This window comes from Amblyomma mixtum, chromosome 8 (assembly GCF_055824585.1).
Source record: "Amblyomma mixtum isolate Tamu chromosome 8, ASM5582458v1, whole genome shotgun sequence".
Taxonomy (NCBI): Eukaryota; Metazoa; Arthropoda; class Arachnida; order Ixodida; family Ixodidae; genus Amblyomma; species Amblyomma mixtum.
In genome coordinates this window covers 27487891-27513395 of record NC_143019.1, presented here as the reverse complement: position 1 = coordinate 27513395, position 25505 = coordinate 27487891, and the positions used below count along the sequence as shown (strand labels likewise).

The 25505-nt window shown below is 47.6% G+C and overlaps 2 non-coding genes across 2 annotated transcripts; both read right to left on the bottom strand.

The window, feature by feature from the left end:
• Positions 1 to 21527: 21527 nt before the first annotated feature.
• On the bottom strand, positions 21528 to 21600 carry TRNAT-AGU (transfer RNA threonine (anticodon AGU)). The gene has a single exon. It is a non-coding gene; the product is annotated as a tRNA-Thr (tRNA).
• Positions 21601 to 24618: 3018 nt separating this feature from the next.
• On the bottom strand, positions 24619 to 24692 carry TRNAT-AGU (transfer RNA threonine (anticodon AGU)). The gene has a single exon. It is a non-coding gene; the product is annotated as a tRNA-Thr (tRNA).
• Positions 24693 to 25505: the final 813 nt, after the last annotated feature.

Sequence of the window (25505 nt, the reverse complement as noted above, 5' to 3'; positions counted from 1 at the left end):
GGAAGAGTCTTTTTCATAAACTTGGTGCGCGCTATCACCGTACTGCACTGTATTCGCAGCACAGTTTATGTGAATGTCGCAGTCGCCTGAAGCCGCTGAGGCAGGTGCATACTTGTGCTAGGAGACACCAGGATCCAGCTAGCGCACTCCATAACGAAGTCGCTTCTGAACCGTTGATCGCCAGGGCGCTCAGAGGCAATGGTAAACCCATAGCTGATACGGCACTCGTGCCCACCTATACCTCACTTGGTGTCCAGATGAATGCAGTCGGCTTCAAGAAATTCCGGCTGGCCAGCTTTTCCCGTGAGCTCCATCATGCCTGGCTGCGCCATCGCCGGTCCTGGAGGTCCAACACTTCCTTCAGCCTCTGCAGCTGCGGAGGCCTCTCCAGAGATGTCCTGAGCTTGCTGCGTGGCTGTTGTCTGCTGTGCATGCATTCTCATGCTGGCCGGCGTGCCCACTAAGCCGTCCCCATGTGCTGCCATAATGTCATATCCAGACGGTCCTGGTATGCCTTCTGCCACATCCCCCTCAGCAGAATATGGTGGATTCCGGACGAAGGCACTGTAGTACTCACCCATTAGTTTTCCAAGCAGGGCACCACGTCCCATGGCGGGCACAAGCAGCGAGCCATTTGTCGATGCGTAACCTGAAGAACGCCACATCGACTGGCCGGTTGATGAGCTTCCATCGTCAGGGCTTGAAGAAGATCCATGTGAACAACCCGAGACATCTGATGAGGGTCCATCTTCTGCACCTGGGCGCCTGGCTTGCTTCGTCAACGCTCGAAGTAACGCTGAACGTCCGCAACCTACATGCGGCACCTTTTCCTCGGAGGTCATTTTTAGCCGACCCGAGCGATCTGATGGTCCATCTTCTGCACCTGGGCGCCTGGCTTGCTTCGTCAACGCTCGAAGTAATGCTGAACATCCGCAACCAACATGCGGCACCTCATCCTCGGAGGTCATTTTTAGCCGCCACAAGACCAGTGCTAATCGAAGCGTTCAATGCAGATATGCCTGCACCGAACACGTTGACGGTCGTCTCGCGGTGCCCCAGCTGCAGGCGCGAGCTTTGATCTCGCGCATGGCGTCACTTCGTCGCCGTCTAGCAGTCGGAGCTAGGGGTTTTGTCCGTGATGCGGAAAGAGTGAGCATTCAGTTAGCTCTTCGCAAAAATTTCAACTATTGCTTCATTTTTATTTCTTTCCTTTCTCAATGTACCTAAAGACATCACGGCAGACAAAAATCTTAATCTTATGGATCCCCAATAAAGATTATCAAATGCAATGGATATCATCTCAGCCTTGAATAAACCGTTTCATGCTCGAAAATCAGTTTGTATAGAACCAAGCAATACATAAAGTATTCCGATGTGTAGATAGAGATGGAACAGTTTCTTGGATAGTGACCAAACGTTAGCGTTGTCTCGCGTGCTCTAAACTACAGCCCGTGAAAAAAGAATGCTTTGCTCATTAACACCTCAAATTCAAGTTTCTCTTTTTCCATCTTCAGTTGTACAGTCGCAGACAAATTTTACGGCAACCAGGCTTGCAGAGAGATATTAATTTGTGTTCCCTCGGTGCCCATTCAACTGCTAGGTGCCGACGTGAGAATAGCTTATATGCACCTCCCTGAGTCTCACTCCGTGGTTCCACGCCTTTCAGTGAACCAGTAGGGCTGACTGCGCAAGAAAAAGTTTCGTGACTACACCGGGAATTTTTTGGATCAACAAGAATTTACACTGGTAGGGCCGTCTGCGCATAACGGTCGGTCACTCGTAGTACGTCAATAGAGCTATTAAAGCAAGCCTTGAATGATTTGCTTCAGAATACCCGGCTTCACCTACTCGAAAGTGAAGCTTATCGAAACCCGCACTACCAAATTATTTTGCCAACATGCTGCTAGCCTTATTCCTCGCCTGAATACTCAATTGCTCTATGGGCCGATTTAGTCTAAAAATATTATCATTATCAGCAGAAGCAGCCCGACTATGCCCACCACATGACAAAGACATCTCCCAAAACCATCCAATTAACCCTGCCCTGTGCCAGCTTCGGTCATTTTAAACCCGCAAATCTCATCCGACCACCTAACTTTCTGCAGCTCCTTGCATCGCTTACCTTCCCTTGGTATCCACTCCGTTACGTTTAAAGACCATCGGTTATGTTGCCTTCGCATTACATGCCCTAATGTGTGCCATTTTTGTTCCGTACAGAGATAATAACGCTTGGATAAAATTACGTTCTCTTGGACATTGACAATACTTTTCGTAGAAATAACTATCAAAAGCACGAGCATGAGCAAGAAGAGCCACTGTAATCAGTTCTCAACGATGCTTTCTTATCAAAGGGCACTTGTTTGACGGGTTCATGAGGGACCCTGGTGGACACGAGAATGCCTTCGAGAACTCCTTCAGGTGCATCAAAGGACCGTTGACTCGGTACCACGCATGAGGTCGGGAAATTGTGGCTGCTTCCGAGAACCTCGCGCGGTTCCGTGTGCCACCGAATCCTGGGTCCCGGTTTTCACATAAGTTCCTAGCATACTCCACAAAGAACAGCTTCGTGACATCTAGATCCTCGCTTCCCTTGAACCGGTAAATTTTCTTCTTCGCACCTACAAAGTACGCATACGCGTCCAGACTGCTACCAAGTGCCAGGGCGTTGAACAAGTCGTCCAGATCACGGGTCCGACTTCCATACGGTGGTGACAGTGAGGAAGCGTTGGCCGCCCTTCGCAATAAGGACGAGTGCTGGTCCCACAGGCAGTCGGCCGCGGTGTCGAAGTACCGCTGAGGGTTCCATGTCATGTTGTCCAGCGCCAGGTTGCCACTGACGAAGTACAAAGCCTTATAGATGGCATAGTAGATTCGTGGACCGATGCGCGCCAACTGGAGATGACGGACCGAGTCCTCCAAGGTTCTTTGCAGGTTGAAGACCGGGAGCGGAACTTCGAGCACCTTGTAAGGGTAGGCGAGATTCGCGGTCGTGCTGAGAAAGCCGCCCTTCCACTGGACCGCTGAAAGGTCGCTCGCGGCGTCCCTCTTGGACTGCACCGCCGATTGGAGGAAGGCGATGACTGATCCTGGATCGGTCACGTTCAGCTGTTCGTACGCGGCCGAGAGGTGCTCGAAGGTCCATGTGTGCTCCATGAGCTCGGGATTGAGTACCTGCCGGGAGAGAAACACTAGTTACACTATGCTGTATACAAGGTGATCTATAAGGCTCCTCCGGCGAGCAATCAAACCTCCCCTCCTCGGAGTTTTCTGCTTATTTCGCGTGAGCACAAACTTTTCATTTACGGTATGCGTCGATGGCCAATCTGGTGCCGTGTATCTTTGAGGAAGATTATATATCTTTATCTTCCGTTTTAATAGATTTCTTGATTCCTAGACGCTGCTATTCAAGCCCCGCTTTCATAAGTGATGCTTGCAGCCATACCAAACCAGGGTTACTTGTACATTTGATTAGAACGGTAGAAGACAACATGCGCCCAGGGTAGAGAAATTTGTAGAGAAGGAAGCAAGAAAAGGGTTAGTTTCGTTTGCTGCGTTTATGATTTAATGATATCTAAAATCTCTAAAACAGATAACTGGCTGATGTAAGACTGGGGAATTTTCGGAACCTTCTCTGGGAACGGGCGTTTAAAGCCTGTTTTTGGTTCGTGTATAGGCGTTTTCCATCGCTCCTTTACCTGCCAAGACACTCCGCTGAGGAACTCCAGCAGGATTCTGGCAACGAAGTTCGTCGAGGACGTGAAGAAAAGCGAGCTCGTCTTGAGGCAGACTTTGAGCTCGTCCTTCAGGAAGGAGACCATCTGGACCAGATCGTCCGGCTTGACGAGCCTCTCCTTCCAGTCGCCGTGCAGTCGACGCATGGCCACGATAGGCTCGAACCGGTTCACGAACCTCAGGCACGCCTGGTGGTGGACAAGCAGGGCAAGCACTCAAGTTGTCTAGTTGATTTCAATTTTTTTTCTGTCCGAAGGGCCCAATAACGGATGCACTGGTCGTTTTAAATGTGTTACAATAATTATAAGCATTCCAAGGGACAGCCGAATATCCCTTATCTGAACTAAGCAATCACCTCTGAGATAAAAATGGTACAAAAACCTTTGTACAAACATATCAATTGCACCAGCAGTACACAAAAAATAATGAGAGGAATGAATGCTTGCATATACAGATTGTTAGGTACTTGCTTGAGAGATGTTTGTTTATCGCCACAGCGAATACTTTTCCACTTACCCACAACTACTTGCAGATCACAATATATACGTTTATTTACACCGCAGGCAGACAAGAACAAGTATGTTATTCGCAGAATGCGAATGAAGTGCTTAAATTGGTGCAAGTTATTAAAAAGTCCAGACGGTCATTCGCATTTATGTTGCTTTGCTTACGGCCTTGTCACACAGGCACTTCCAAATGAGTCGAGAGCCTTTCATGTTCTCAATCGTGATCGAACTAGAAGCAGTTGCATCTCTGCTGCAAGCCAAAATCGGTAGCCTTCGGCAGATTCCATTATCTCCCACCAAGATGTTGTGGCGCCACCATCGCCGATAATAGTTTTGCAGGCATGTAATCGATCAGGTAACAAGTTTAACCTGAAAGAGTTAACAAAATGATTATTTTTTACTCGAATATTATTCGCTCTTGAAATAAATTTAGTTTTCCTATATGCGAGCTACAAAGCAGCCGTGCGTTTTTGTAGCAGCGGCTGCCGTTTGTTTTCGTATTCCTCACAGAGCGCACAAAAGACACGGACAGAAATGAAGTATCAAAAATTCAAGCATGTAAAACCAACTATAGCCCAGCAGTTCGTCTTGAATGATAGCCTCCTTACTGAACGTGTTTTGCGGCCAAGTTTCGTAACCTTGAACCGATTTTACCGGAGCATCGCTCCATGCGCTCGGCATCCGAGAATGCACGCTGCCGCCGTGCGAAGGACTTCGAAATCTCGATTGAGGTCCGCGTTGTTCCTCTAACTCAGTAGGCTATTAATTCGATGGAAGTGGGAGCTGAACGCTAGCAGCATTCAGTTGTCCATTGAATCGATACAAGGGGTACTATACTAGACCCATAAAGCAAACAAGGAAAGGGGAATGAGGGGCTCGTTACAAATATGAGAGAAGCCAACAGCCACAGAAACCAAGGGAAAAAGGGGATTTTTATTTATTTTATATTTTGCTGTTCGATTTAGTATTAAAAAAATGTTACTGCTTAAAGCTAATTAATTAGAAAAGCAGAAACAAAAACAACCACATGCCGCCGGTGGGATCCCAACCCACGACCTCCGAATTACGCGTCCGGTGCTCTACCGCTGAGCTACGGCGACGGCTGTCAAATCTTCTGCATTCGGGGGTATTTATGTTTAAAAATAACCTAACATCAAGAGTGTTCATCAGCGCCACCCACGCTCTTAAGCGGCGGACGTAGCACGTCCTGAGTTACCGCTGATGTGACGTAGAACGTCATTGAACGGCGAGGGTGAAAAAGAGTGTCAGCGGCACGTGTAAACCACAACCGTGAAGATGGGGCTCATGATTTCACACGGGTTGCACACTGCAACCAAATATAGCTTGGGAGAAATAAGGACCGGACGCATACTTTCATTCGTCATGGGTATATAATGAGGCTTAGCCCGTACCCTTGCTCGTTATCCGTTGCAGCGATAAGGCTGAGTTGCCAATGCCCTGGAATGGCCTACCCACCACCACCGTTTAACACATTTCGATCAAGCTTCGAGCCGTTTCACCGCGCTCACTGCATCCCCTGCACTGAAAGCATGGCGCACTGAAACCATCCCTGCACTGAAAGCATGGTTACTGAAAGCATGGCGTTCAGTACTGCTACAGCTGTGTCTTCTGTTGGCTATCCAGAAGGCAAGAAGTCCTCCTTGAGAGCCTAACACAGAAACTGCTAAGGTAACGCGCGCCCCTAACCTTTGTCCGTACGGCCAAAGCGGCATACCTGGTAGTCGTGTAAACTGGTCGGGTAGTTCCGGTGCAGAGCGTAAGCCAGGCTAGCGGGGACGTTCTTGTCGTCGGCTCCGGTTCCGAAGGGCGACAGGAGCAGGAGCAGCCGGAATCCCAAGTAGTTGGCCATCTTGGACTTGGTGCCCCTTGCACTTAGAAGCCGCGTCTGGTTCAGCCTCTCGAAGAGCGCAGTGTCCGGCAAGAGAACCTCGGTCTCGTTGAGCGCGATGCTGCTGCCCCGAACACCCGGTGCCAGTTCCGAGAACACCTTGTCCCAGAAGAGCCACTCGCCCAGCTGGGGAAGCTCTTCCACGGATTTCCTTTAGGAGGGGGAAAAGGATTTCCATGTTTCTTTCCCGATTGCGAAAGAGATAACGATTATCGCACCCTCCTCATGAAGTGATGACAGAACGCTTTTGCACTGGTCCCACTATTTGTGAAAGCGTCATGATGTCAGAGAACCTTACTACGAGATTGTCACGAGTGGCGGTGAAAGTGCATGAGGTAATAATGGCGTGTACATGTTGTTTGTCAGCACCACTGTACCACGTCATCATGGGCAGTGGGTAATATTACCACAGCTTTATATGACAGTTCCCATGAGGTTTTTTTTTTCTTAACTTACCACCGACGCCATCAGTGTCTGTGAAACCTCCATTCTAGAAGTACGTCTATAACACCTCACTTATTTCCCGTAAGAACTGTCCTGCAAGGGCAACTCTTATAGTGTGGTAACACACCTTCTACAACACAGCACTTGCTACAGCGTGCAATACCATTGTGAAAGACCGATCGGAAGTATTATTTTGCTTGTGTAGAAGGTATCCCATCCCCGCTGAAAGTTTTCATACGTATTTCAGTAATATCTTAGGGTTTCCGATGCATATACGGAGGTTGTTTTATGCCCATCACATGGCGCGCTTACATATTCTTACAGATTCGAAGGCTGAGCGTTAGGCATCGCATTGCCATCACCTCAATCATTATTTTGCTGACGGGCTACTAAATAATAGAGCCGCGCTGATTACACGGACTTGTCACGGTGCCCGTTCCTGAGGGAGTACCTCTAAAAGAGCGAGAACCTCAAACATACCGATGTGAATGCACACGAGTATTAAAGGTGCACTGAAGAGGAATCTGAACTCGTCTTTTTGCGGCGGAAACTCAATCTACACGTTCCGAGCATTCTAAGAAACTGCTATTTATTTCCCTGTGGGGCCGATTTTCCTAATTAAAGCGGATTAACGTCCGACTCCCGCCTTTGTTTTTTGAATCCACGCATACGGTGGGAGGAGTCGACCAACGCATGGAGTGCCTTTCAGGCAGTCGCGTGGCTGCTTTGCTTTCACTTTTATTTGTTTTTTTAAGGTTTCCGTGAAGAGATAGGTCTAGACAGAGACTACATACCTGCAAATTAGGCCCAGGGAAATTAAAATACGCTTTGCTTTCGTAGAAGCTGCGTATCCCTCCTTCGATGGCAGAGCGGCAAGCCGCCACGCGACTGGCTGAAAGGTTGATCGACTCCTCCCACCGTATGCAGGGAATTAAAAAAAAAAGGCTGGAGCTGGACGTTAATCCGATTTAAATGAGGGAAATCGGCCGCACAGGGCAATAATTAGACGTTTCTCAGAGCGCCCTGAACTTGTAGGTCCGGTTCCAGCTGTAAAAATACGAGTTCAGATTCCTCTTCACAGCACCTTTAAGATATTGCGGCCTCCGTGTATTTACTACCCGGTCAGCTAAGACTCTGTTACGGATGTAGATGACCGGGACCGAGTTCTGTTTTGACTCTAAATTTTGCCTGTTTCTTTGCCGCACATTTTTACACTGCGAGCGATCATTTGCACGGCAATAAAGCAGCTATTAGCATGCGTCCTAAATACTGTAGTTAGGAACGGCAAGTACCTGCTACTTATACGACCGCAGGTGATCTCTAGAAGATTTATCGTTAATAGCCGTAAACCAGGTGGAAGCTAGGCTTCATTCTATAGAGACGGCCGCGTCATGTCGGTAACTGTGTGAAGCTCTCTCTGACGGACTCAGTATGTAGGTTTTTGCGAAGGTGGCGAATGTGATGTCTTTCTAACTATGAAAACCAGTTTGCGTCGCAATTGGCGGTAGCAAAACTTAATAGACCGGAGAGGCCTGTGCTACGACTTCAAGTGAAAAAGTGGTCTTGTCTGGAGAGCAACACAGCTGCACTCTGAAGCAAGTCAGCGCTATTTAACATCCTTCGCTGAATTCTAGATAGTCGTCAACTGCACGTGTACGAACAAAATACAATAATGTCGTCCTCTTTGGTCCCGACGCTGGTAGATGCTTCATGCTTGCCCTGCCCGCCGCAAGGGGCGCACAGGGAATAAGTTGTTGCAGCTCAAGCGGCTGAGCTAGCTAGCGAGAGCGATGTCGGGTGGCCAAGCGTTTTTGAATATGCACCAGGGCTCATGACCGTATTGTCGGTTAACTTGTCTTTGCCGTGCGTGTTCGACAGAACAGACGGCGCATTTCGTGCTAATCTGCGAACCTGGTTATACACACAAGTGAGCGCCCAGGACCGCAATGGCTTGCCATCTCGACACGGGTAAATCCGAGACCATGGCTCATGCGCGACCATCAGTGACGTCAGTAAACGTGAAACGCAGCCAAGCCAAACTGTCAATACCTGTTTCAGCGTTTCCGAGATTGCAGAAACCTACATGGCGCTTCGAGAAAGCCACATTTATGCAAATGTATACAAAAGAGGGTGGGGGGTGACGGATCACGTAGTGGATTATGTGTCCGCCTCGGCTGCGGGGTGTGAATGGTTCAAGTCCCACCGCCGTAAAGGAAAGGATATAAGCGTTCGTCAGCCCGGTGCCCGGCTATCCTAGGATTGTGTGCTTGGAAGAGTCTCCAAAATCCTCACTGCGCCCTATCAAGGCTTAACCCAGTTTCGAGCACTTCAGCCTACAATGGTGGTCCTTGTTATGACAGCAGTAACTTCTCTGTCTTCGTCAATTTGACCACATATACGTACTAATTCAACCAGTTGTAACTCTGTGTTCTCCCTAGCAGTTACCTACATAGAAAAAAACATGTGTAAAATAAATACGTATACAGAAGCCTCGACGTACGGCGCGGCATACCTGGTGCAGTTCTTCAGTTTCAGCGCCTTCGTGGCGACCGGCGCAGACTGCGCAAACACTGTGGCCAGTTGTACGTCTGTCTCGATGGGGTCGTACAGGGACTTCTCTCCGATGGCCTCCACCAGGATGTCATAGGCCTGCGACTCGTTCAGGGGGAAAGCCGGTGATTATCGGCGGGTAACACAACTATACAAACCTAGAATCTAGACATTTTGGCTTGTTGGAGTTTCGGCTTAATCAAGCAGGGCTAACGCACACTGGAGTTAAGAAAATGAACAAGCTGAAGGCGACATCAATGTAATTTTATTACGAAACGCTTTACTTTGCAAAGTCCCTGTGTAATATTCAGTAGACAAGAGCGATGGCTCAGACGGAAAATAATATGGCTTAAACAGCCTTCAGAGGAGCTATCGGTTTCAGCATCCTTTGGGCACAACAGATACAAAGTCATTTCATTTTTTGTTCTGCAAAAACTTTTTGTATTCCTTTCGTACTATCTGTGTACGTACCTTTCACAAGTGTTGCTATTTATATATTAAAGCTGCGTTTAAAAATTAGAACCCCTTGTAACTTAACGCTCGGCATATGCTTTTCCTCAGTGACCGGTGCAATTGCGTGGCAAGCTTACGTGAAGTTTTGCAGCTTTTTTACAGGAATGTCCTGAAGACGGTGGAAAACCGTGCGCAGTATATATTTCTAGCCGCAAGAATTATCACAGCGCGCAAAATGACGGACGAAGACGAAAGAATGAAGTCTACACGAGGCCGCTTGTCTTCCTGTACTTTTTCGCCTTCCTGGGCAGTTTATAACCGATAGGTCTCATCTGTATTCCTTCCGAATTTAATGCTGTAGACGGTACCTGTCGGACGAAGCCGTACTCCCTCCCTTCTTCGATGCCCTCATTGAGCACGGGATCTGGGCCGGACAGGGCGAAGGTAACCATCATGCCAGATGCCGACGCCGGGTCCGAAGTCAGGGTGAGCCCGAACACAGGGTCCAGGTCGTACGCAGTCACCATGCGTCCAAGCGTTGTCGAGAGGGACACAGCGTCGGCGTCCACGTCGTGGTCGTACGGCCAGCCGGCAAGAGCAACGGACTGGAGGGCCTCGCGGGCCAGCCTCGGGAAGAAGTCTTCAGAAGACGCCACACACGCCTGCGGGTTATTAGTCGGGGTCACGGTGTAAGAAGCTACTTCTTACACCGTGGTCGGGGTGTTCCATAAAAGGCCAGTTGACAAAAAAAAAGTTATGTGAATGTGATATAAGCATTCTTGTTTCTACCTCGTATATGGTACGGAAAGTGTTGTGTATTGTGCCGTTTATTGCACAAATTTTATTATAATGGTAGGTACAAACAGCGAGCTGCTTGAGGTGAGCGCCGTTTCGTGCCTTACGTTGCGATTAAAAATGCTGTGCTCTCCATCTTCGGCACATGACCGTCATCAAGGCGGGGCAGGGTTAGTACAACACGTGGGCCGGTGGGTACGCGCCCTCTCATCTGGAGCCACGTAAACGCTGGTGAGTTTAAGAACGGGCGCACTCGCGAAAGCTGCGGCGCACGTGTGATTACGACGAAGGTAATCATTGTTCACTGCAGATAAGTCGGCTCAAAGTGAACAGAAAATGTGTCTCAAGCAAGCAGTTTTCGAATCAACCAGAACAATTAGTAAATGCAAAGTGACACTTAATATTAAGCGAGTTTCAAGTAACAAGAGTCCACTACAGTTGTTACCATGACATTCACAAAGCAGTTTCATTCAAAGGTGGGAGGCTGGGCAGGAAGCTCAGCATTTACGATGGGCATGACAACACTGAATGTCTGTGTGGTACTCCTGCCTTGAAACAGAGACACAGACTTACCCGAGACAAAAAGTGAACGTTAATTCACTTGACGGGGGCCCGAGCGCTGTCAAGTGAATTAACGTTCACTTTTTGTCTCGGGTCTCACATTTTTTACTGACATGGAAATAAACTTACACTTCAACTTCAACTTTGGTGCAAAACAATTTCACGTCCTTCATGTAAGGTACTCGTAAAACAGTATCTGACTGACCTCAAGTGCCTTACTGTACCAAAAAGGCTCCATGCGAGAACAACCACGCCTTTGCTTCTCCTCATAAAATTGTTCATTACTTCACTTCCTCTTAACATTCTAAAACCAAACGCTTGCACAGGAGTTACCAAAGCATAATAATGTACCTGCAGAAGGAGCCTAAGCTTGTCAAAGAACTTATTTTTGGACTCTCGGCCAAGTACGTTGAAAACGTCCAGAGTGAAGACGTCCAGGAAGTCCAGGTCCACTGACACAACTGCATGGCCGCGAGGCAGTGGTCGCTCGTGCGTCCAGCGGTTGCAGACATAGGCGTAGAAGTCGTCGCAGGGGTTAACGCTCAAGTCCAAAGATGACCTGCAAGTCCAACAGTGGCATGAGGGCTTGAAGGACTGTAACTCGCGAACAGGCAGTGCTTGTACCGCAACAATCCTTCAGTGGTTATGGCGCTCGGCTGCTGACCCGAAAGACGCGGACTCGACACCGACCGCGGCTGTCGAATTTCTATGGGGGCGAAATTCTGGAGGCCCGTGTACTATGCAATGTAAGTGTACGCTAAAAAACCCCAGGTGGTCGAAATTTCTGGAGCCCTTCACTACGGCGTCCCTCATAGCCTGAGTAACTTTGGGACGTTAAACTCCTATAAACCAATAAACCAACCTTCTTTAGGTTTCAGAGAAACATCGCGGACGCCGCTTAGTAGCCTAGAAGTAGCTCCAAAGCATGAGGTGGATAAAAGCAGACAAAAATTTGTTAAACTGCCACCAAAAACTAATCGCATACCTGCTCCAAGTAATGTCCATGACGGCTGAATTACTGCTTTGACTGCACTGATTCCATTTAAATTCCGAGAACGCAACAAGATCACAGAGCTCCTCGCTTGCCCCTGTAGAAGCCATGTTAACTTAGAAGGCGCACACAGGAAGCACGAAAGTGCGTACTTTATGGCAGCCCCTTCCGCCAGACACGCCTCTGTCCAGCAGACGGAGTCGTCCCACTGCAACGTGCGCCGTCGTTGTGGCGACGGCGTCGAAGAATCGGTCCGCGGAAACTGCGTGGTTGCCCCGTCGACGAAAGGGAAGAGGCGCGGGAAGGAAGGACTGCTGCTGGTGTTGACCCGTCTGCAACGTGCACGGCGGAGTCATATAGAGTAAGCGAAAGGCAGTAGCATTGAGCGCTTAACTGACACTGAAGAGAAATTGATATTAAGGCGGAAGCCTTTAATGGCTCGTCGTTGTAAGCAGGAGTTGTCGACAGAAATGTCACGCTTTTCAACTGGCCGAAATAGTCGTGACGTCACAGTGCGCGAATTTCAAACGGGGCCGATTGTACTTTGGCTAATAACCATGCAACCAATTAAAGGGATGGTACAGTGATGCTTCAAGTAAAATAAATAAAACCGAGTAATGAATTGGTCGAGTTGGGGAATCGAACCAGGGTATCCGGAGTTTGAGACGACCACGCGAACCACTCCGCCATGCAAGCGAACAAAGGCGCGTCTAGTGAATACGGTGTCTTCGTTCACTCTCATCTTCCTCCCTTCCCTTACGGCGAGGTTCAGGTGCCCACCGAGATATCTGAGACAGATATATTTCCTTTCCTCAAAAACCATTTACCGACGTGCAAGACGTACAGCCGAACGGGCGATGGCATTCTGTGGACTCCCTGGTAGCATTGCAAGGTGCTGTCGCGCTCCACTCTTAGAGGCGAAGCTTAACATCTTAACCACACATCAGTAACACAAGCAGCAACACCGCGCTGAAGGCTTTCGCCTCACCGCACTTTAGGTCAACGAAGCCACCCCGTTCGAACTACAAAAAGCATGTTTGCTTAAAATGATGTTGTTATAAACTATAACAAGTGAAATATATATATGTAGATGGTCGGTGCGATTGCTGCGGCAGAATACACGTTAGTATTAGTGTTCCCCACAGACGGAGCAGCCGCTCCATTCGAGCAATCAGAGTGGGACATACCCTACCCCCTCTCCACTCTACCCCACCCGCCATCTCTCTGTTCATCTTCTCTCTTCCTTCCCTGACCTCTGAAAATGGAGAGAATTTTCTTCTCTCCACTTCGCCGCCTCCTATCCGAGGCTTCAGACGCACGGACGGAGGAATAGACGGATTTTTCCAACGTGGGAGCTATAATGCTAACGCATCATACTGAAACATCCTCTGTATCTTTACCCTCCGAGTAATGCGAACATCAGCGATAGCTGGGGTAGTGCGAAATGTTGACAGTCTGAGTGCTTAGTAACTCAAGGTAAGGTTTTGGGGTGTGCGGCTGTTATCTGCTTGGGGTGACTTTACCATCCTTCATGTCACGAATAAGATTTTTTTTGTGCCGAATAGCGAACGTAGCAAATATTATTTCGTGAAGCAGTGACTGACCGTCATTTTTATGCATGCAGATTTGTCCACCGGTAGTAACATTAATTTTTTAACCATTTCAACCGTATTTTACATTTCCGATACAGAATTTCATGCCACTATCTTTCGAATGTTTACCTGACACTTCCTTGCATTTCGATTTTGCTGGTTTCATCAATTGACATTTCGAACGAAATATTCAGCATCCATAAAAAAAATTACCTGCTAGTATTTTGCTCTGGAAAACTAAAAAATTAGCTTTATTGAAGTGTGAATATGCTATTAAAAGGAAAAAATTTCCCCTCGATGCAAACAAAAAATGGCGCTTCAGAGGGCGCAAAAACTGACCATACTCCAAAAATGTTTGCTCGACACATTTATTTCATACGCGAACTGTCCTAAACATTCAGGATGTCATTCAATTTGGGTTTGGCGTTCAGAATCTTCAGTCTCACATGGTCTTCTACCAGGGGAAAGGGAAAATTTGCCACAAATGACTTCATTAACTTTCGGGACTGAAGGTGAAAACATGAAGGGTTAGAGCCACAGCAGATGTAAGGAATACCATGTGCCGTATCACCTGCCTGCCGGATTCGCGAGTTGCCGTGTAAATATGACTATCGCACACCAATGCAGCGCACCTCGCATGAGTGAGCCTTGTCGTGTCCTGCTTGCCATCCGTGGAGGGTTTCGCAGCAACGCCGTACTTGACGAGGCTCCTGGACCCTGCCAGAAGCTCGTTCGGCTCGTCCGCCTTGACCGTGGCTTTTGCCGGGTGATCGCCGTCTTCGTGCGCCGAGGCCCCACTGCGCTGCGCCGAGAACAGAGACTGCGTCCCGGTGACCAAGAAGAGCGCCAGCACTGCGAAGCAGGCAAGCGCCATGAGCGTGCCCGCCACGACGAAGTAGCCCTTCCAAGCGGGGGCGTCCTCCTTGTATCTTGGGGAGCGATGTTTCGTTCGCCGCTCTGAAGCGTACGTTTCCGTAAGCACCTGCGAGAGCAGATTGGACGAAGAAAAGTGTCTTATTCTTTCTGTTCCGTACATTGAGCCTGCTGAGCTCTGGCGCTATGGTCAGATCAGTGTTACACGAGATACCACACTGATGGGCGATGGGGTGATAACTTCTCAGGGTTGTGTTTGAGCCGCCGCCCCCCCTCCCAACAGCATGGGGTTTAACACACAGACCGGACATTCTGTAAGAGAAAAAACTTAGAGACCTTCTGAATCACATTCTTAAAGAATACGGGTGTCTAATATGGGTGTCTAACGTTATGTACCGGCATGTTGTTCAGAGAAGATCTGTACCGTACTGTACCATACGCTATACGCAATGGCTATCTCGTGGACACAGTAACAGTCTCAGTATCCCGTTAACAATATTCGAAAAAGCTCTGCTATCAGGCGATCGGCAAACGACAGCTGAAGTACCTCACTGATGGAGGCCGTCGACATCGGGATGCCGGAAGCGTATCCCGTACTCTTGGTGCCACCACTACTGTAGCTGATCGCGTCACCGCGCGATGGGCGAGAGCCCGTGATCGTGGTCGTGTTCCCGCGAGAGGAGCTGGGGTCTTGCCGCGTTCCATCCGACCAGGACGGGAACGACCGCTGCTGATGACGGTCGCATGTTCTCCAGTAGTATGTCCGGGGCACAGGAACCGGCGAACGAGACCGCGGTGACGGCGGCGGCTGTGACCAACGCAGAAGACAGCGATGTACATTTTACTGAAGAGTAGACGTATGGGCATGATGACTAGGTGTCATACTGAACGAGAACGACCAGGACTAAGAAGAATACAAGACTTGTTTCCTTTCTAGTCATCGTCTTTCGCTCTAGTTGATTCCGGATGACATTTTACTGAATTTGCAAACACCACCGAGAACGCTGTGCAGAAAGTCTACTGATTTTGACCTCACTTGTATGTAGGGCAGCGGTATGGCCGCCAGAAGGGGCCCGTCGTCCTCGTCGAAAGAGTTGGCGTAGGCCGCGTACACCGCTCTACCGGCTGGTGGTGTCTTCGCATCCTTACGGTGCACGACGGCGCCGTGGTTGGGCATCATCTGGTTCGAGCAGCATACCGGCAGCGACTGGGAGCGCGAGAACAGCGGTCGCTGAGGATGGAATCCCGGAAACATGGTCCTGCGTAGCCCAAGAGCAGCTTTGAATCAACGGTTATGGATCGCTCGTTGAGGCACGTGCACTTTCTTGCGCGTGGAGAAGATGGCTGGGGCAACTTCATCGTTCTTGTCTGGCGGGGGCTACAAAAGCTTTCGTCTAACAGACCTGTTTTACATAGTTTTTAGGAGAGAAATCATTATATATTATCAGTGATCAACATACAGCATTCAAAATTTCATCAAATTACCGCGACAAAATCTAAGACCCTGATGTGGCTTCCTGGTATGGTTTCCAGATCACTCCGGTTGTGAGGGAAACGAAAAATCCACTAAGGCTTTCAATCTTGACAAAAAAAAAAACGTTGTCGAATGCGTAAATCAGCTAGACGTGTAGAAATGAAATAAATATGGCCGCTACTGTGCCGCGCCTGGGTTTCGAACCCACGGCGGCGTGAACAGGTACGCGTCATTGGCCACTGCACGAGAGCAATTGCTATCGCCGCATTTTTTGTTTGCTTTGTAGCTTTATTTCTCAAAACAAAGTACCAACTGAACGAATTGAAAAGCTGACCGGGTTTGCAGACAACTGGTCTCACTTTATACAATTCAAGTTTGTCACTTTCTCCAGCGCGTTTACCGACCCAGATACATATGGCCGAGTTTTCAGAACGTCCATGATTTCAAGGACAGAATCAACAAAATATTAACGAATATTTCTGACATGAATATCAGCATGTCGAACAGCCATTCACCGTTTTTATATGCTGTGTAAACCTAATGGAATCAGCATATCTTACGTATGGCACATCATCATCATTCTCGACTGCGAAACATCGAATTCCAAGGGAATCTCAAATATCAGTGCACAGGCAGATTTCGAGAAACTGATTTAAGCCTGTACGCCTTCAGGCATGCCCAATGTTACTTTAGGCATGACGTCATTTCCTATTTTTTTTGTGTTGCTTCCTCAGCAGTGTTTACGTACGTTTGATGGCGATAGGCCACATGAGCGCTGGTGTGTTTCAGGTTGTTTTAGGAAAGAGTTTAATTTTAAAAAAGAGGTTTTTTGAAGGAAAATATGGCTTTTGCGCCATATTATTCCCAACGTTGGTGGACACCTGAAAATCGGTGAATCACCTTAATTAGTAAGCCGGTTAACTACTTTCCAATAATTCACTTTCTAACTATTAGAGTTAGACGCTTGGTTACAAGGAGAGATTTGTAGCCGGTCGTTAGTAATAGCTATACCGTTTTTAGAATTTCGAAAACACGATTGCCCTCGGCGCTGTGGCTCGCCAAAGTTGGATATTTCGACTAGTCACTGAACTGTAGTGGTCGCTTCCCTGCATGCTATCCTAATGCGCACGTATTTTCGCACTATGTGGCCAGAATTTATTGGGCTACAGCGCGGAGGGTAATCGCATTTTCTAAATTCTAAAAGCTGATGTGGCGGTTACTAGCGACTAGCTACAAATCTCTAATTTTAACCAGCGCCTAACACAAATAGCTAAAAAGTTCATTATTGTAACTTACTTAACCAGCTTACTAGTTAAGATGATTTACTGATTTTCTGGTGTCCGCAAGCCCTGGCAATACTATGCCACAAAAAACACATTTTTACCTCGAAACCTTATTTTAAAATTTTGCTTAAAGTCTTCCCTGAAACACCTGGTGTTCTAAAAACTGATAGGGCCGACAAGCGACCGGCTACAAATTTGTAATTGTAACAAGGCGCATAACACTAACAATTAAAAAGTTAATTATTGGATATTACTTCGCCAGCTTGCCAGTTAAGCTAACTCACCAGTTTTTTGGTGCCCGCCAACCCTGGCAATGCTATGCCGCAAAAGCAAAGTTCTGACGTCAAAAATCTCATTTTTGAAAATTAGCTAGCCTTCCCTGAAACACCAAGTATGCATGGGCTTCAACGTAAGCGTCGCTACTATTGAGGTTTTACTTTGGACATGAACGAAGACCTCGGGTGAATGCTTAATTGCGAGCACGCGTAGTGCTTGAACGAAGAAGAAGAAGAAAACAGTGGCCAGGACAGACGCAGCTTCGCCGTCCGTCTCCAGGAAATCAAGCCGCACCTCGACGAACCAACCTGGTGCGGCCGCACTTGGTGGTGAGAAGGCCACGGGCGTTCTCAAGGAGTGTCCCGGGGTGACGTTCGGCGAAGGTCGGCCCAAGGTCACAACTTTGGTCCACGGCGCTGCACCGACGGTGGCTGCTTTCCTGTGCCACCTATTCAGCGTCAGCCAACGGGGCTCGCCGTGGACCATCGGTGGCGACCACCACCGCAGAGGTTCGCCAACACCGGCGTGGCGTTTAGGCAGGAGATGGCCATCCCACGCCGGGGGAACGGCACCTACAGCCACTGCGCCAGGCACACCACTCCAATGGATGAGGTACACAGGTGCGGTCTTTGCTGGCTTTTAAGCTTGATGAGATTCACATATATAGGACTAGTGCTCCACTACAAAGTGAGACAGGTGCCCTTTTTCAGCTACGCTGCACAACGTCAAGCATCGCTTCAGTCCTTTGGATAGCGATGGGGGCCTACAGAACGTAGTTTCTTAACACGCGGCTGCTTACGATAGTTTGATTGGTGAAATCTAAAGGTTGACGAAATCTCATCTGGTCGAGCAGTAAGTTCACATCAGCGTAAAAAAGGCGGTGCCGGCCAATGGTTTGCGTCAAAGGAGGGCGTTTCGGCTTCCGTACGGAAGCCTTCTTCACTCACATGGCTTAACTCACAACTGAACGAAGCTTCCGTAGGCAAGCCGAAACGATTTCTCTTGACGCGGACCATAAGGACGGCGTTGCCTTTTTCTGCTGAATTATTTATCTTCCTCATTAGGTCTTTGGTCAGTGTTAATGAACCATTTGCGAGGACGAATACGAAAGAGCGGTTGTTAGTTTCGGTAAGATTGTGGGCTTATACGTGCAGGCATTCGCACCACCTGAACAGTACTGTACGCAGTGCAGCAGCACTTTTGTGCGCTGGCCTGCTTCATAATGGAGGACCACTCGTGCATGCAGGCAGCACTGGACAGTTCAGGCTCGGGCAGGTGGCGCTTAATACTCATGCTTTGCAACTCATTAACGATGTATAGTGGTCCGCACTAATTAAGACAATATCTCGCCCAATTCACGAGGCGCAGTCGCGTGACACTCGAAAACCGACCGACTTCGGTCTTCTCGGAACTTTGCAAAAAAACTACAGCGCGAAGCACTGAACGCCGTGATCTGTAATAAGTGGAGTCTATACAACCACTTAACAATTTATATATGTTTTCACACTTTTGGATTCTAGTACGACTGGTAAGCAAGCAATGTTTACAGTTCGTAAACATTCCTGTTGCCTATTCTAGTTTGCATAATAATGGCCTTTAGGGATAAAAGTACAAATTTTCTGAGGTGAGAGTATAAGGGCAAGAGTATACTAGATGAGTAAGGCCATAAATCTATATACGGGCTATATATGGCTTATTGTCAGATTAATATACACAAGTTGCATAAAGTAACAAAAAAGTGTAAGGCAATAAGCGTAGAACCAGTAGATAAGAATTCTCTACAGAACATTTATGGACGTCACCTCAAACAGAAGTCACCAGCCTGTCTAAAGAGACTTGCGAGGGCACTGCACAGCGAGATACTCAAACTCAGTTTCAATATAACGACCTAAAATCTAAGCCACTTTCCGTCCCTGCAACGACCATACCACGTGCTACACTGTCAAATAACTTGTTTCCCCAAGCAGTTCATCGTTTCCTGAGAGGAAGAGGTAGAATCTACGCTCCTGAAGCCAAGTAACTAGGTGACCTTTCCACCTTCGGCGCCTGCAGAAGAATTTCCTTTTCTACACACAGACTAGTCATTCCAGGCTGTCATGGCTTAGACTTCACTGATTGCTGTGAGCATTGTCATAAGTCGGCGTTAGCTCGATTTCTTCCCAGATCTGCTTTTACAGAAAGCTCGTAAATAGCTAATCGTGTTAAATAACTGGTCGCGTCTTGCCTTGTCTACCCCAGCTGATGTAGCGCAGAGATATAAGCCATTCCGTGCTAGCTCTCCGCTTATGAAGGCGGTCGTGCTCGTCCATTCGCATTGAAAGAGTTTTCCTCCAATAATGTCCTGAAACTACACGCAGGAACGACTTTTGCAACGGCGTCCCGTCGACCGATGCGATGCTTCACTCTGTCTGCGACGACATCTTCCAGGAGGGCGGAAACATCGTCAGAACGAAGCAACAAGTGTGTTGTCGACTCTTGCTCCTCGAGATGGCGCTGCATGATGCCTCCTTGGCCTCACTTTCGTCGGCGTCACCAGTGGCCGTGGCGGCCAACCTTTTGGGCCCAAAGGTCTACTGCATCAAAACGCTATTCATCGCGGGTGTCCCGGACAGCCTGACTGGCTCGTTCCTGGACTTCGCCGGCGTGTCAGAGACCATCATGCGCTGTGCAGTGTTTTCAACTGTCATAGTGCCATTTGATATTTGGCGCTCATTACGTCATTATTTATATTCCTAGTTCGTCTCGATATGTAACGCTGTTTATTCGGCGATAAATAGGCCATGTACTACAGCTTCTGAGTTGTCATGGCGAAGGGTCCACCAATCCATGCGAAAACACATAAATATATATTTATTGTAACTGGAGATTCTTGTAACCTCGTCCTACGCAGAGGGCGTCTAGCTATACAAGTCTCCTTGGCTCCCTCGGAGGCGATGGTCACCCGAGGGTCGATGCGGCACTCAAGCACGCCCATACTTTACTTTGTGACCGGACGCAAGCAGTAAGCCTCAGGAAGTACCGGCTGGCCAGCTTTTCCCCTGAAATCCTTAGTGCTCGGCTGCACCTTCGCAGCTCTGTGAAGTCCAACCCTTGCTTCAGCATATGCAGCTGTGGGAGCCTCTGTAGAGTTGTCCTGTGGTTTTTGCATTGCTTCTGGTTGATGCTCAACAATGTTCATGTCGGCTGGCGTACTCTATAGGTTGGCTTCATGTAATGCCATAATGCCATGACCAGAAAGAAGGTCCTGGTATGCCTTCTTCTAATTGCTTTGCGGCAGATTAAGGTGGATTCGCGGACGAGAAGGCATTGTACGACACACCCATTAGTTTTCCAGGCAGGGCATCTGGTCCCATGACGGTCATAGAAAGTGAGCCGCAGGTAGGCGCGTAAGCTGAAGAACGGCACAGCGACCGGTAAGTTGATGAGCTTCCGTCGTCAGGGCTTGACGAAGATTCATATGAAGACCCAGAGCCAGCTGATGAGGGTCCATCTTCTACACCTGGGCGCCTGGTATGCCGCTGCAGCGCAGCCAGAACTAATGATGCGCGGCAAACACGACCACCACATGCATGCGACTCCTCCTCTGTGGAGGTCATTATTAGCCACCACAAGAACGGTTTGAATAGAGTTGTTCTATACAGATATGACTGCGCCAAACACGTTCACGATCGTCTCGCGATGCTCTCTCTTCGCGCGCAAGCTTCGATCTCGCGTGTGGCGCCCCTCCGTCTTTGTCATTTTGCAGTTAGTGCTATTCATTTTGTGAGTGATGCTCGAAGACCAAGCATGCAGTTAGTCCCTGTTAAAGACGCGAACTATAAGCATGTTCGAGCTCAGGTTAGATTAGTATCATATGCAAGGAGATAAACTCGAAAAGGAGGTGCGTGGAAATTATAAAGCAGAAATTCTACTTTGCTAAAGACAGATGCACACACTAAGCTGCATTGCGCTGCGGCAGAAGTCCTCATTTTCCCAGTACTACATATTACGATGACGTTTTTACCCCCAGTAAACTCTAATGAGCACATTTTTGCGGATGATTGCTTATGCTTGTCAGAGAAGCGAAAAAGTATAATCACACAGGCAATAGGCACCGGTGAGATTCGAACTCACGATCTCCTGTTTACTAGACAGGCGTTTAACCAACTAAGCCACGGCGCCGACGGAGGCAAGCACGAAAGCGCCGTTCTCAGATTGTCAAATGAGGTAGCACGATGTTGCGTCACTGTGTGCTTCGCGATCGAATTATAGCTTCAGCGCACGATGCCGGCACCGAAGGCGCGTCACTCACCAAGAGCATATCTTGCGCAATACACGACTAGCACTAGAGCGCACCGGCAGCCAGTTCTCGATACCCTTCTTTGCCTTACGGCTTTGCCTAATAAAGCTATAAAATATAGCGCAGAAATAAATTAAAATTAAGAAAAAAACGGAACGCCTAGAACAAGAACACTTTTTTATCTCTCGTGATGCATTCTCTAGCTGTTATCGTCTTCCAGCATTCATAATTGATGGCCTTTGTGCAGTCTCTTTCCGTCTTGTTGGGTCGCACCTTTGTGTTGCCCTTGTATTATGTGAATAAAGCATACCGTATAAATGCACAGCCACACGAAATAAGCTTGGTTTGAAGGATTCCCTAAACAGGCCCCAACTGCGACAAACTTGTAAGCGCTTCCTTCAACTTATTTAGACGAAAAAGACTTTACTGCGCTGCTCTTGATCACTAACAAAATGAAATTCCTCCACTTACCATTTACCTACAATTTTTTATGGGATACAATTGTTCATGGGACACACCAGTGTCCCATATGTCTTCCTTGTGTCCTCGTCTTCGCGCTGTACATTTCCATCATGAATCACCAACATGTCCAGACTGCCACCTTAGTAAGCTGTAACGAATAAGCGGCTGACGACTGCAACACGTAAAGCTCCGAAAGCAGCCAGATAGACCAACCTCGCTGCCGAGGCCACAGTAAAGAGAAAGGGGAAGGAAGCGGTGCACCAGAGCCAAGGAATCTGGCCATTACCCAAGCGCGTCAACCACCACCTATGACTAGCCCTAATATTGAGCTACGCTTTCGCAGCTAGGCATTCCATGCCTACGCCCACTCTCTACGATGAGATGAGCTGGAAATTTTTTCCGTCCTGGCTTATTCAATTTGCTGCAGGACAAGTAATAAAGGTGGGTATTTTCTTTTTAAGGCGAGGGGGGTTTGGGGGAAATGGACGCTAAAACAAGACTGGCATGTTAATTTTCAAGAACAAATCTGAAAGATATGCACTACGCAATCCACAGACCCCCCCCCCCCCCCCCCCCCCCTCAACCCCAACTCCCTACCTACCTCTGTTATAGTAGCCTATAAATCGCTCTTTGTCAGCCCAAATTTCATTCTGATGCCTTGTTTTTTGTTCTGGACCGCAGAAACGGAAAGAAAAAATTACTTCCCGCCTGTATTTTTTTCAACGAGAAATATAAAAGCATAGCCGGCCACCTTTTTTAGGACGCGCAAACCTGTGTCCTAGAACAAATAATGCTATTTTTCCACTGAATCAAAACGAGAATAAAAAGCAGTTTCTTTAGGTCAAAAAATAAAGAAAACATGCTGGGATTCCCGCACTCCTACTCCCTCCCTTTGTGGAGAGATGAAGCGATAAGGCTAACTTCGTGGCAGCGCGCCCTTCAGGGTACATTCTTGTTGCATGCTTTATTTATGTATTTCGTTATTTATTCCCTGATATATTAATTCATACTGTTTTATTTTTTAAAAACATGGCAGTCATTCATGACCGTGGAAGAACAATACATGAAGAAATAAATGCAATAGAAGGCAGTCATGGACATGCAATATCAATAAATACGAACGTAAAAACATGAAAGTGCAAAAAAAAAACAAAAGAACGAAAAAAATGCCAAGAACAAATTCAAGAGAGAACACTCAGTACACGTGTCTCAAAGATAAATTTATATCACCAGCAGAAAAGACGTCTATTGCTGGTGCATTCAAAAGGTGATACTAAGTGGAACAAGAAATGCTTAGCCGATCCTCCGTGGATGGTTTGAAACACCAGCCGCCTAACATTCGTTATATCCGAATTTGACACACTAAAGTTTGTTATATCCGGGTTGATACACTTAGGTTCCTTATGTCCGGGGTCAACACGCTAACTTTGTCACATGCGAGGTGTAGATACGAAAGTTCGGTATGTCCGAGGGGGCATACTTGGATGTTGTGTCTAAGACAACAATAAAAATTTCACTATATCCGAGGTGGCTTACTTATGTTCGGTACATCCGAGGTTAACACACTAACATTCGTTATCTCCGAAGTGGCGTATTAAGGTTCGTTATATCCGAGGTTAACACACGAAAGGCCGTTATACCCTGTTTGGCATACAAGTGTTCGTTATATCCGAGTTAGTATACTAAGTTTGTGTGGGTGGTATGATGAGTTCGTTCGTAGCCCGATGGGCTACGTTCTCGAATATATTCATATTTTCGAAGTTGGTGCGAGGTTGTGAGTTGAACCGAGATTCACGAATTACCCGAGAATGTTGTGAACTGATACTAAGTTGGCACTTGTGAAACACGAACAGTAACCACAGTGTGGCGATCATCCTTCTACTTTGTTTCCATCCATGAGCGGTGATGATGAATCAGTCTGCGATAAGAACCAAACATAAAATGGCCAACTTTTGTGACATGTAATTCAACAGAACTGCATATTGGGCGAGTTGGTTGACATACATCTTGCAAAAGTTTAGCGCGAAAAACACGGATAGAAAGAGAAGGCGACACGAGAACCACCATGCATTGCCAGTTTCTTAGCATGTTTTTTTTTTCTTTTTAAAATAGTGATTCCCGGGTATGGAAGCATATTCAAGCTCTGGCCTGATGAGCATTATATGCAAGCAACAAAACATGTAAAGGAGCTGCCTTAAATTCATCAAGCAGTAAATGTACACTTCTAAAGGCTGATGTACAAGCTAAGCAGGATTGAGCTGCAGGAGAGTTCCCGAGTTGCCCAGCGCAGTATAGTACAACGGCATTTTTCATCCAGAATAAACTCCAACGTCTTAGTACGTTTAGAAATGATGAAAAGAAAGAAATACGTATCTCGTTGCACATTTTTGCGTATGTATGCTTGTGCTTGTCACTGTAGCGAAAAAATATAAGCACACAGGCACCGGTGAGATTCGAACTCACGATCTCCTGTTTACTAGACAGGCCCTTTAACCAACTAAGCCACGGCGCCGACGGACACACTGCGAAAGCGCCGTTCTCAGATTGTGAAATGAGGTAGCACAAAGTTGCGTCACTGTGTGCTTCGGGATCTAATTATAGCTGCAGCGCACGGTGCCGGCACCCAAGGCGTGTTACTATTACGCAGTACGCTCCGCAAGCCAGAAGACACCAGCTAGCGCTTCTCGATATTTTTCTTTGCCTTATGGCTATTCGCAGTTCGCACAATGCAGTTCGCACAATGGTCTGTCAAAGGGGCGGGGCGGGGGTACACATTTGGCAGACCATTGTGCGAACTGCAGAGCGTGCGAGCCACGGCTGAAGGAGATAAAGATACTTGGCAGAGGCGGTGATAAGACGGCACGTGAATTATTAGAAGCCTTTCACATCAGGAAGAGGGGGCATGACTGTGAGTGACACGTCGGTCAACCTTTTGCAGGGAGAATACAGATATCTTTAGCACTTATTGTGAAATGACGATGTGTTTCTTTCCTGCGCATGTCTTGTTTTATGTATATATTTTCACTCTCTTACCTGCGAATAAATCAGATGAAGTTAGCGCCTGTCCTGTGTGTTTCCTCCTTTGTATGAGGGTTCTTGTGCGCTTAAATTAATTTCAGTATAAGCTATGCACCAACTAGCCCAAACAGAAGTTTTGTCAAATTATACTGATGTGTTACAAAAAACTTGGAGGCATTATTAACCACATTCTTAAAGAACAAAATGCGATAACAATCGGAAGTTTGCTCACTCCAGAAAAATTCAAAGGACCCAAATATTTTAGAAGTAGGCCAAAGGCAGAAGATGGATTGAGTTGGATTAGTTG